The sequence below is a fragment of the Penaeus japonicus genome, unplaced genomic scaffold, assembly GCF_977035675.1.
Source record: "Penaeus japonicus unplaced genomic scaffold, GWHDUDI00000001_assembly GWHDUDI00002364, whole genome shotgun sequence".
NCBI classification, from domain to species: Eukaryota; Metazoa; Arthropoda; class Malacostraca; order Decapoda; family Penaeidae; genus Penaeus; species Penaeus japonicus.
The window spans coordinates 46,231-60,111 of NW_028236766.1; the positions used below are offsets into that span (position 1 = coordinate 46,231).

At 32.6% G+C, this 13,881-nt stretch overlaps 2 non-coding genes across 2 annotated transcripts; both read right to left on the minus strand.

The window, feature by feature from the left end:
- Window positions 1–3,466: 3,466 nt before the first annotated feature.
- TRNAL-CAG (transfer RNA leucine (anticodon CAG)) lies at window positions 3,467–3,550 on the minus strand. The gene has a single exon. It is a non-coding gene; the product is annotated as a tRNA-Leu (tRNA).
- A 9,806-nt stretch (window positions 3,551–13,356) lies between these two features.
- Window positions 13,357–13,445, minus strand: TRNAL-CAG (transfer RNA leucine (anticodon CAG)). Its single transcript has one exon. It is a non-coding gene; the product is annotated as a tRNA-Leu (tRNA).
- Between the last annotated feature and the right edge of the window lie 436 nt (window positions 13,446–13,881).

Sequence of the window (13,881 nt, forward strand, 5' to 3'; positions counted from 1 at the left end):
TAGAAAAGAAAAGAAAAGAAAAGAAAAAACAAATCTCAGACAAAATCTAGGTCGAGTAAACCGGTGTTTTCCTCTATCAGATATCATAGTGAAGTCATGATCACCCCATTAATGACTGCATTTGACTCTGCTCCTCTGATTTAGAATTGTGTATTTTGGAAAGCTTAGGATATGGAAACTGAAACCTAAAATAAATTAATATAGCCCATCAACTAATCAAGAAATGCTGAAATAGTACAGCCACCCCTTTATCCATTTTCTTTCTCCATGACATGTCTTGCGTGCTTTTACTTCCTGAAACCTTTTTATTCTGCTTATAACTAACGAAAATAATGCATGCATGGATATTTAATGAACGATTATATTTACTGTTATATTAGGCAGGGCAGGAAGGGGCCAGGATCCACCCTAACCTCCGCACTCACTTCACGAAGTAGAAAAATCTGGCGTACTTTCTATGGAGTTGTAATATTATTATACAAATTGTTATTGTATAATATATTATAGTTATTACATTGATTTATATATTATCTTATTATTATACATGGATAATATATTTTTCTGATTATTTAAATACAGTAGACTTCCCTTCCATGAACGGATAAATGCTATAGAAAATTCGTAGCCATGGAATAGAAAGGGGGACTTGCCTAAATGATAAATTGGCCAATGAGAGCTTTTCTAGGAAAAACTTGAAACCTCATTTGAATGCTATTACAGTTACGTTACAGTATATAATTCAGAAATTATACTTTTTACTTACTAGTAATCAATTTTAAGAATTTTGCTTTATCTTTGCTTCTTTTTTATATACTTAACATTTTAGAAAGTGTCCATCATCATTTTGTTCCTTTTTTCCTTTACTTTTTATCTGTGAAGTTCCACACACTTTTATATATATGTACACATTCTCCAGTGTGCTTTGTCGAAACAGTCAGCCTCCCCCTCCTCTCTGTCTCTCTTTGTGGACAGGGTTCTTGGCAACCGTTGCAGTGACCCGTTCTCATGATCCTCTCGCCTTCCCTTCCCATAAAGCCATGGACTCCCAGCGTCACAGGGATTCGATTGTCCTCCGCCGACGCCAGCACTTCCACGGTAATGACGGACAGACCTTAGAACACGCCAATCCAACCCTTACTGCTCCCGGATGGAATAAATAAGAGCAAATGAGTGATAGTCTACTGGCTGCAAAAGGCTCATGAAAGACCACTGAGAGACATGTCAGTGTTGCATTCCATTGCGAATTTATATATATTCATGTCTGAATCGAGAGACACTGAAGGTTTAATCTGAAACAAACGTAAGATATTATGGAACCCGGAAGAGATAGTAATGTTAAATTCATAACATTTTTGATGAAGAGAATGATAATAACGGTGATATTGAAAACATGATAATATAATATTAGCAGAGTAATAAGGCAGATGTGAAGCGTCCAAAAAGCAATATCATTCAATTTACCAATAAAATTAATTTAAAAATAAATTCATAAATATGAAGATTGAAATAACTAATGCGTTTGAAGTACTTAGTCAATTGAATAATTTTGAGAAGCATATTTAGCACCATCTTGCTTTTAGTCCTTTATTATTTTTCATATTTCGTCAGTTACAACAATATCAATGATTAACCCTAATGTAAAACTTTGAATGTACAAAGTAAGAGCTAATATGAAAGGCTTAGAGTGAGTAGCAAACATTAATTAACATAGTGATTATTACAATGTTACTAACATCAGAACTACCTGCATCCGCATTTAAATCTGAAGGAGTCCAGCCGCTAAAACGGAATATATGAGAGCGATTGAGTGAGAGTCTACTGGCTGCAAAAGGCTCAGCAAAGACCACTAAGAGACGTGTCTATTTTGTATGCTATTGCGAATTAATACATTCATATCTAAATCAATAGACATATATACACAAATATATATATATATATATATATATATATATATATATATATATATATATATATATATGTATATATATACATATATACATATGTGGTATTTCTGCGTTACCGTTGATATTCACTCATATTATAACATGATTTTTTTACTTTAATCAGTTAAGATTAAATACTCCACAATTAAACGGTATTCTGCCACCACTGACTTTTATAGTGTCAGATCTCTTATGCTTAATAGATAAATTATAAAAGGAACGGTGAAAGAATGCTTCCACTTCAATATTTATTTACTTACTCTATACTGAGCAAGCCTTTGGTTCTAGATTGTGTCTACTATATGTTTGGGAGATCTGTCTAAGAATTATTCGAGCGACTCACCGAGTTACAGGTTCAGATGCGCCTAGGGTCAGGTCTGTTCACCGAGTGCCTAATTTTTGCGTTCCTGGCTTTCAGCTCTTCTCGGTACTTTTCTTTCATTGGTTATTCTATGTTATTCATCTCCTTATTTTCTCTTCATTGGTCCTTTTTCACACTATACACGCCCCTTCAACACAGTACTAGGCCAATGAAGTTATTTCTTTAGATGTAGGACACGCCTACCAAAACCACAACACTTCGTTGTTCACTATTTTGCTGAGCCTGGGAAAGACATCTAAGGTCGACCGATAACGGCCAACGAGGCGTGAAATGGGCTGTGGACAAATGGTCAAGTACCCACATGTGATATATGTTTGCGTGGCACTGTGATTTACCCATGGAAGTGGGGTGTAGACAAATGGTCAAAGTACCCAACATGTGGTATATGTCTGCGTGACACTGTGTTTTACGCGTTATACCACACACACACACACACACACACACACACACATATATATATATATATATATATATATATATATATATATATATATATATATATATATTTATTTTATAATGCATACATATATATAATATATATATATATATGATATTCATATATTCATATATATATATATATATATATATATATATATATATATATATATATTATATTATTTATCTATCTATTATATATATATACATATATATATAGATATAGATATGTATATATATACATATATATACATATCTATATCTATATATCTCTATCTATCTATCTATCTATCTATCTATATATATATATATATATATATATATATATATATATATATATATATATATATATATATACAGTATATATATATATATATAAATATATATATATATATATATATATATATATATATATATATACAATATATATATATATATGTATGTACGTATGTTTATATATAATAGTTTTTTTTTTGTATTGACGAATACATCATTAACAAAACCCTCTTAAAAAAAAAAAAAAAAAAATGCCTAGACAAAGTTATCTGAGGTTACGGAATCTTTAGCGAATGTCCAGCAACGGGATGTGGTATGCGCATGCTAACACCCCCGACATACATGCATGTAGAGAGAAACACTATCCCACATACACACATGGATCTGTCTTGTGTGCGTGTGTGAGTGTGTCTGTCCTGTTAAAATCCTGTGTCAGGAGTGGGATTCGAACCCACGCCCGGAAGACCGGACTGCGACCTGAACGCAGCGCCTTGGACCGCTCGGCCATCCTGACTTATCTTATTCTACTTTGATATAAAAGAAAACTCAAAAGGAAGACGAAGAAGAAAATGCAAGGCAAAGTAAGAATAGTCACAGAAATGATAATGATGATAAAAATAATAATGATGATATCCATTAAAGTGATAATGGAAATATTAATAATGTTTATAACCATGATGATAATCGCAAGACTGGTAATAGTAGTAGTAGGAAATGATAATGAAAATACCAATAATATTAACAATAACAGTAATAGGGTAATGATAATGATGGAAGTGATTATGACAATCATACTGATAATGATGATAGTAATGATAATGATAATAGCAATATTAACAATAATTATTATGTCTATCCCTAATACCGTAGTTACCGAGGAAAGCTTATTTCCTACAGTGGACTGCTGGGTCCAGTTTCTAAATTTCCATATAGAAAAGAAACATTTCGACTATTTTGTCTTCGGTCACTAACTGCTTCTTCCTGACCGCTTCCGCCTGGAAACCCCGGCGCCACACAGCCCTGAGCTCAGAAGAGGATGAAGTGTTGATCCGGATGAGCGGAGTGTGGCTGACGAGAGAAACCCATACGACCCCAACCAGAAAGATCTCAACCACTTGGTCAGAGACCTTGGTCTCACAGCGTCTGTTGCCAAGCCCTTGACGTCCAGACTCAAGCAGTGGCGCTGGTTATGAAAGCGTGCATGTTGCAAATCAGAAAAGCGTCGCCAGCCTTTTTCACGCTTCTACGCCCGTTGAGATGAGCTTTGCTTCTGCCACGATGTGACAGGTAAATTTCAGAAATATTGTTATCCTGGACAGAAAAGCAAAGTTTGAAGGAATATTGGCCATATTCTTTCCTTCTAGGCGCTAGCAAATAGGAACAAACAGTTGCTACCCAAGATCAACATAATCTTCACCATCCTTTAAGAGAATCTGTTATTAGAATTACACAGGGAAAGCAGGCTACGAATGCATATCCGCATCAGTGTGTATACGCAGATAAATAAACAGGTAGATATTGATGTTAAACACACACACACACACACAGATATATATATATATATATAGGCCTTATCTGCAGCGGCAATTTCTTGAAATCATTTCACTTCATGGGCACTGCCGGACGTACGACGGCGAAAGTGTCGTACCGCTTGAACAAAACCAGCCGTCACGCTCACAGAGCGACCCGTGTCTCTGTGGCGCGCCTTTGAAAAACATTTTTTTTTACAGTTATTTGCTTCTTCTTCTGATGAAAAACACTTTTAAGTTCATAAAATACATTTCTTCTTTGCTTTAGTAATTCATATCGGAATGTGATTCTGAATATGTTAACATCATGTTACTTTAAGCATGAAAAAAAATTATTTCTTCAAAAAACTAGTTGTGCAGAGTAGCAGCCAGTAAATAGATCTTATTTGTGTAAATATAATTCATTCCATGACACATCAATCAAAGCAAAATTCATTCTAGGCTTATTCACCTAGGTATGCTATACTTTTCATGATATTTTCATTGCAACAAAAGTTATCCTCGCATATTGTGCTTGTATTATAGAAGTCTTGTTTAAAATGGATATCGCACAACACACAAAATTATTATTATTTGCAAACATTATAGGTTATCACAGTAAATAATACTAAACTCAGGTATTTTATTGTTTTACATGAGTTACCGACTTGATTTACTTCAGTTTTCTCTGAAGAGAGCCTTTGCTGCCCATCAAATCTAAACAAATTCGAACGCCTTACTCTGATTGTGACTATATACTTCAATAGCCTTTGATTACCAGTCTGCCCTGAGAATGAACATAAAAATACACCCAATAGACTTTTTGTTGTTGTTTAAATGTTTTTCATGTCACACACTTAGTAAATTCAGTTTTCTTACGAGTTAAAAGTAAATGTAATCCAAGCCAAAGGATTCAAACAATTATTTATCACCCATTTATCAAGGCTACATATGGTGGTATTTGTTTTATATTTTCACGCATGAACTGGAGTCTCGAAATATGCAGTATATTATACATCATAATCTTACTTCAATGTTACATAAATTTTGTTGTAAACCATCATTGAGATACTCTTTAAACGATTAAATGAGACGACATAAAATAAAAATCAGGAAATATTTGGCATTTTCACCATTCGGAGATGGTTCGCGCATGCGTGTTGGCGCCCCTAAAGGATAGGTTGGTACGCGTGGGCGGGTGGTGCTCTTTGGCAATAGAATCTGAAATACGGCAGCAAGTTATTGCGAGTTTTTGGCAATTATTGCAGATAATGACGCTGCAGATAAGGCCTTATATATATACATATATATACATTATATATATATATATATATATATATATATATATATATATATATATGATGGCGACTTCATTTTGGATCTTTCAGCCATGGGCGTCATATTTTGCATTTCAGAAGGATTCAACATGATATCTATGATAAACTTAATATACCACTTCTGATATTAAAAAATTGAAGATTGAAAGGACTAGTGTGTTTGAAGTACTCAGTCAATTTAAATAATAAGTTTGGGAACTACTAGACTAGTATCAAATATGCTTAATGGTAATATTTTATCTTAATTTTAGTTTTCGATATCCATAAATCGTTAGAATTTATATAAAAGAATTAAGTTAATATTTTGAAATAAGCAGTAATCATGAAATACCATAGTATCACGACTCTATATCACAACACACACACACACTCACATATATATATATATATACATATATATATATATATATATATATATATATGCATATGTATATACATATATGTATAATGTACATGTGATGGGTATATATTTTTCTAATTGCCACATATATGAATTAAAGGATGATGTCAAACACATGTATATATATATATGTATATATATATACACACACATGTATATATATACACACACATGCATATATATGTATGTATATGAAGATATATATATATATATATATATATATATATATATATATATATATATATGTATGTATGTATGTATGTATGTATGTGTGTGTGTGTGTATCTGTGTGTGTGTATGAGTGAGTGTATGTATATACACACATATATTTGTAAATGAATGTATTTATAGATATATAAATTTATATATATATATATGTGTATATATATATATGTATATATATATATACATATATATATATGTATATATATATATATATATATATATATATATATATTCCACCAACGCACGAAACCAATCTAGTCCAAACTAGTTGTAGAATAGAAAAGCTCATTTTTAGTGAAGAAATTTTTATAAACACACTGATGAAAGCAAGAAGGATCTTTTCAGAAATGATCTATACTGCTGCCCCAAAATAACTTTCACATAAAGGCCCTACACGACCATCATCCCCCCACTGTGCCTGATAATTACTGATAATAATTAAATTTACAACAAGTACTATTAACATTTTTAGCCCCTATTACCTTGGGTCATTTTTCGGCAAAACTGAATATATTTGATTACTCCCTAAACTCATTTTATATATATATAGTTTTTTATATAATAATATAATATATATATTGAATATATTATAAATCTTGCACCAATTGATCTTCCCAGGCTGTATGGTCTTAAAAGGAAGTGAACACACCTGGCTAAGCAGTACATTATGTATTATGGCAAACGTTTCGAGTATGACAATACTCATCATCATGTGACTGATTTGAGATTTTAACAATATATTAAAACTAATAATATATTTAAAAATAACAATATATAAATACAAAAGCATCATGAAGTAAAAACACAGTTCATAAATACCAGACATACAGGTTGGGTGGACACAGATATAATTCAAAAGACACCACCATGCCAAGAAAAAGAAAATGGAATACGGGTGACGCTGTATTATATTATTGCATTATTGTGGTTGGACTATTGCATTGATTTCCCTTTTGGCCGTGCCATATCTGTCGAATTATACTTAATCTAAATCACAGGTAGCAGTCTTTAGAAAAATTGCAATTAGTTGATTGGTGATCAGTCGCGTCATTAGGATTCTCTAAGGATGAAAACTTGGTTTAGTCAATGCCTGGTTGTGTGTCCGAATTCCTTTTGTGCTCCTACCCCTAAGGAAAGATTCGGGGTCTTTCCATCATAGGCACATTAGCTTACAACATTACATTGGTAAATACAGTGGAACATTTAGGATCGCTAACCTTACCTTATTGTAAAAATCCTAATGGTATTATGCTTTAAAAATTGGGGCCTAAGTGTGACTGTTTGTAATTGATGGCTTATTCATATCAACTTTCTCCATGCTTAATTGGGGGGCCTATTTAGGAGATATAATAAAGTTAACTTTGGGAAGGACACAGATCGTTTTTGATAAGGTGCTTATCTATTTTTCCTAGAGGTTTGCCAATAAAAAGCGTTAAACATTTCCTCATTGGTCGTATTAATTCTAGGTCTTCACAAATAATAATAAGTTTTAGGAAATGTTATATGCCTCAATACAGAGTTGTCTAGATTTGTGGTTAGCTTTGGGAAGTACCTGTCATACGGGATTAACCATATAAGTGCTTCCTATAAACTGAATAATAAAAGTTCCATTGCATGGTTCTGTCTAGATCTAAATAGAATGTCACTTACCCTTTCTATTTCTTCGGATAGTTTAATCGATCATTTTTGAAGAGAAAATTAATCAGAAACTTGGCAACCCTTTCTTGGAGTAAATAAGAAAATGGTTCATCAACATAGTTTATTAGAAACGGCGTAATGCTACTGCCTTAGCCTTGCTTCTTAATGAACATATATTTTTCGAAGGGGGGCCTAAAGCTAACCCAACTAACCCATCCTATTTGTTTTTGAAAGTTTATATTATACATTTTGTAATTGACTTGTTTGCAATGGCCTAATATTCGTTAAACTCTTCTTTTTGTTGATACATTTCTGTGATTCATTTTTTGATTATGCTATCCTATAGGTTAGTATGTGCACGAATTACATTTTATCATAGTGGGCTCTCATCGCCATGATATTTTGATCAAATGAATTAGTAAATATAGTTACAAATAATTAAAGATCTGTATGGGTGACTTTGTGGGATACTGGTGGTATCTTATTTGTGAATTTGTTTATGGAACGGTCCTATGATTAAAAAGGCCTATGTGGAGATTCTCCTTTGGATCGTTCTACATGTATTGTCACATGTATCCTTAGCAGTTAGTATTTATTATATGTCTATTGTTAGAGGAGGCGGGATGTTCGGTTCACTCTTTTATGTGGTTTTTGTCCCGATTAATTGAGTTTAGAGGATCCTCATTGACTAAAGTAAATAGCTTAAGTGTCAGATAAATGTTCAACATTTTGTCTATGTAATTCGCCTGGGGTTTAAAAGTACAACAACCTTGGCCCTTTATCTGGTTTAGTAACATGATTTCTTTATTAGGCTTCCTAAACCGCATCCTTCAAAAGTTGACCCGATTCTTTCTTTTAACAGGATATCATGTTGTTGGGTTACAATTGAAACTGTAGTAATGTGAGATGGCTAATTCTAATGGTAGATTTTAAACAACATTTTGACTTGCATGAAATCTATTCAAAAATGTCATGGTCCTTGCCAAAGGGGCTTTGAAAAGCTTTTCATAAACTGTAGAAGAAATTTAGGCAGGTGTAAATTTTATGAGGAGTAATAGCAATTTCAAACCTTTTTTGAGAGAAGGAGATAAGGGGAAAAGTAGATAAATTGGTTTTCTATACTAACTTTCTCAGGATTCACAGTGTCAGGTCAAATATCCACACCTAACTGAAATCAATGTTGTTTTCAGGCTTAAATTTAATATCACTTAAACTTTTTTGTCATTAGTTCGGTGACCAAATTTATATGATATAAATCTTCACTGAGAATATATGGTTAGTTAATATGTGTATATATATATATTTATATGATATATATATATTTATATATATATATATATACTATATATATATATATATTTATATACATTTACATATTATATATATGTTCTTATGTTATATGTCACCCCCGCCTATGTGGTAAGAAGTCTTTCTGACAAATCAGGGTGTTAGAAAAAAAAGAAAATGAATAGAAAAAAAACAAATACTCAGGACAAAATCTAGGTTCGAGTAAAAAACCGGTGTGTTTTCCCTCTATCAGATATCATAGCGAAGTGCATGAATCACCCCATTAATGACTGCATTTGACTCTGCTCCTCTGATTTAGATATTGTGTATTTTGGAAAGCTTGGATATGGAAAACTGAAAACCTCAAAATAAATTAATATAGCCCATCAACTAATCAAGAAATGCTTGAAATAGTACAGGCCACCCCTTTATTCCATTTGTTCTTTCTCCATAACTGGTCTTGCGTGCTCTTTTACTTCCTGAAACCGTCTTTAATTCTGCTTATAACCTAACGAAAATAATGCATGCATGGATATTATTATGATGAACGATTATATTTACTGTTAGATTAGGCAGGGCTGAAGGGGCCAGGATCTCCCTAACCTCCGCACTCACTTCACGGAAGTAAAAAAATCTGGCGTCTTACTTTCCTAGGAGTTGTAATATTATTATACAAAGTGTTATTGTATAAGATATATTATAGTTTATTCCATTGATTTAATATATTATCTAGTATTATTATCATGGGTAAATATATTTTTCTGAATATTTAAATACAGTAGACTTTCCCTTCCTATGAACGGTATAAATTGCTATAAAAAATTCGTAGCCATGGAATAGAAAGGGGACTTGCGAAAATGATAAATTTGGCCAATGAAGAGCTTTCTAGGGAAAAACTTGCAAACCCCTCATTGAATCTATTACAGTTACGTTACAGTATATAATTCAGAAATTATACTTTTTACTTACTAGTAATCAATTTTTAAAGAATTTTGCTTGGATCTTTCGGCTTCTTTTTTATATACTTTAACATTTTAGAAAGTGTCCATCATCATTTGGGTGTTCCTTTTTTCCTTTACTTTGTATCTGTGAAGTTCCACACCATCTTTTTATATATATGTTCACATTCTCCAGTGTGTGCTTGCTAACAGTCCCTCCCCCGCCCCCCCCCCCCCGCCAAACCCCCCCACCGCCACAGCCCACTCCCCCCCCCCCCCCCTTAATTTGTTTTTTTTTTTGTTTCTCTGTCTCTCTTTGTGGACATGGTTCGTGGCAACCGTTGCAGTAGTGACCCGCTCTCATGATCCTCCTCTCTTCGCCTTTCCCTTCCCATAATTCCATGGACTCCCCCACGTCACAGGGATTCGATTTGTGCCTCCGCCGACGGCCAGCACTTCCACCGGTAATGACGGATCAAAGACCTTAGAACCAAACACCCAATCCAACCCTTACTGCTCCCGGATGGAAAATAAAATATGAGCATAATGAGTGAGTGATAGTCTACTGGCCTGCAAAAAGGCTCATGAAAGACCAACTTGAGACATGGGGTCAGTGTTGCATTCCATTGCGAATTTATTTATATTCATGTCTGAATCGAGAGGGACACTGAAGGTTTAATCGGATAACAAACGTAAGTATTATGGAAACCGGAAGAGATAGTAATGGTAAATTCATAACATTTTTGATGGTAAGAGAATGATAATAACGGTTGATATTGAAAACATATAATATAATATTAGCAGAGTAAATAAGGCAGATGTGAAGCTTCCCATAAAGCAATATCATTCAATTTACCTAATAAAATTAATTTAAATTATTAATAAATTCATAAATGATGAAGATTGATAATTAGAACTAATGCGTTTGAAGTACTTAGTCAATTGAATAATTTTGAGAAGCATATTTAGCACCATCTTGCTTGGTAGTCCTTTATATTATTTTGCATATGTCGTCAGTTACAACAATATCAATGATTAAAAACCCTTATATGTAAAAACTTTGAATGTACTAAGTAACGAGCTAATATGAAAGGCTTAGAGTGAGTAGGCAAACATGTAATTAACATAGTGATTATTAATATGTTTACTAACATCAGTTAACTACCTGCATCCGACATTTATATCTGAAGGAGTCCAGCCGCTAAAAAACGGAAGATAATGAACGATTGTGTGATGAGTCTACTGGCTGCAAAATGCTCCAGCAAATGTACACTAAGCGGTCGTGTCTATTTTGTAGCTATTGCGAATTAATACATTCATATTCTAAATCAATAGACATATATACACAAAATATATATATATATATAGATATATATATAGTTATCTATATATATATATAGATATATTATTTATGTTATATATAGAACATATATACCATTGTGGTATTTCTGCGTTACCGTTGATAGTCACTCATATTATAACTGATTTTTTTGACTTTAATCTTTAAGATTAATATTACTCCACAATTAAACGGTATTCTGCCACCACTGAATGTTATAGTGTCAGATCTCTTTATGCTTAATATTATAAATTATAAAAAGGAACGGTTGAAAGTAATGCTTCCTACTTCAATATTTATTTACTTACTCCTATTAAAGCAAGCCTTTGGTTCGAGAGTGTGTCTACTATATGTTTGGGAAGATTCCTGTCTTAGAATGGTATTCGAGCGCACTCACACCGAGTTACAGGTTCAGATGCGCCTAGGGTCAGTCTGTTCACCGGAGTGCCTTTGTTTGTGGCGTTCCTGGCTTTCAGCTCTTCTCGGTAACTTTTCTTTCATTGGTTATTCTATGTTATTCATTTTCTCCTTATTTTCTTCTTCATTGGTCCTTTGTTCACACTAGACACGCCCCTTCAACACAGTACTAGGCCAATCCAATGAAGTTAGTTATCTTTAGATGTAGGACTCGCCTAACAAAATCCACAACACTTCGTTTTCACTATTGTGCTGAGCCTGGGAAAGACATCTAATGGTCGACCGATAACGGCCAACGAGCGTGAAATGGGCTGTTGGACAAATAGGTCAAGTACCCCACATTGATATAATGTTTGCGTTGGCACTGTGATTTACCCATGGAAAGTGGGGTGTAGACAAATGTCCAACAAGTACCCAACATGTGGTATATGGTCCTGCGTGTACACGTTGTGTTTTACGCGTTATACCACACACACCACCACACACACCACACACACACATAAATTTATATAGATATATATATAATGTTTATATAGTTATATATATATATATATATGTATTTATATATACATGCAGTACATATAATATAACATAATTATATATATAAGATACACGATTGTATATTCATATTCTGTTATATTATATATATATATATATATAGATATATATATATATATATATATATAAATTTACTATCTATCTTCTATATATATATATATATTATATATAATATATAGAGATATAATATATAGAGATAATATATATCTATATCTATAAATATTATATCTCTATCTATCTATCGTATCTATCTATCTATATTATATATATATATATAATAATATATATATATATATATATATATATATATATACAGTATATATATATCGATATATAATATATATATATATATATAAATATATATATATATATAATATACATATATATATATATGTATTGTACGTATGTTTATATATAATAGTTTTTTTTTTGTTAGATTATCGAATACATCCATTAACAAAACCCTCTTAAAAAAATAAAAAATAAAAAATGCCTATGACAAAGTTATCTGAGGTTACGGAATCTTTAGCGAATGTCCAGCAACGGGATGTGGTATTGCGCATGCTAACACCCCCGACATACATGCATGTAGAGAGATAACACTATCCCACATACACACATGGATCTGTCTTGTGTGCGTGTGTGAGTGTCGTCTGTCCTGTTTAATATCCTGTGTCAGGATGTGGGATTCGAACCCACGCCCGGAAGGGTCCGGGACTGCGAACCTGAACGCAGCGCCTTGGACCGCTCGGCCATCCTGACTTATCATTATTCTACTTTGATATAAAACAAAAACTCAAAAAGGAAGACGTAAGAAGAAAATGCAAGGCCAAAGTAAGAATAGTCACAGAAATTGATAATGATGATAAAAATAATAATATGATATCCATTAAAGTGTTAATGGAAATCATTAATAATGTTTATAACCATGATGATAATCGGCTAGACTGGTAATAGATAGTAGTAGGAAAATGATAATGAAAATACCAAATAATATTTTAACAATAACAGTAATAGGGGTAATGATAATGATGGAAGTGATTATGACAATCATACTGATATATGATGATAGTAATGATAATGATAAGTTAGCAATATTATCAATAATTATTATGTCTATTTCCCTAAATAACAGATTACCGAGGTAAAGCTTATGTACCTACAGTGGACTTGCTTGGGTCCAGTTTCTAAATTTCCA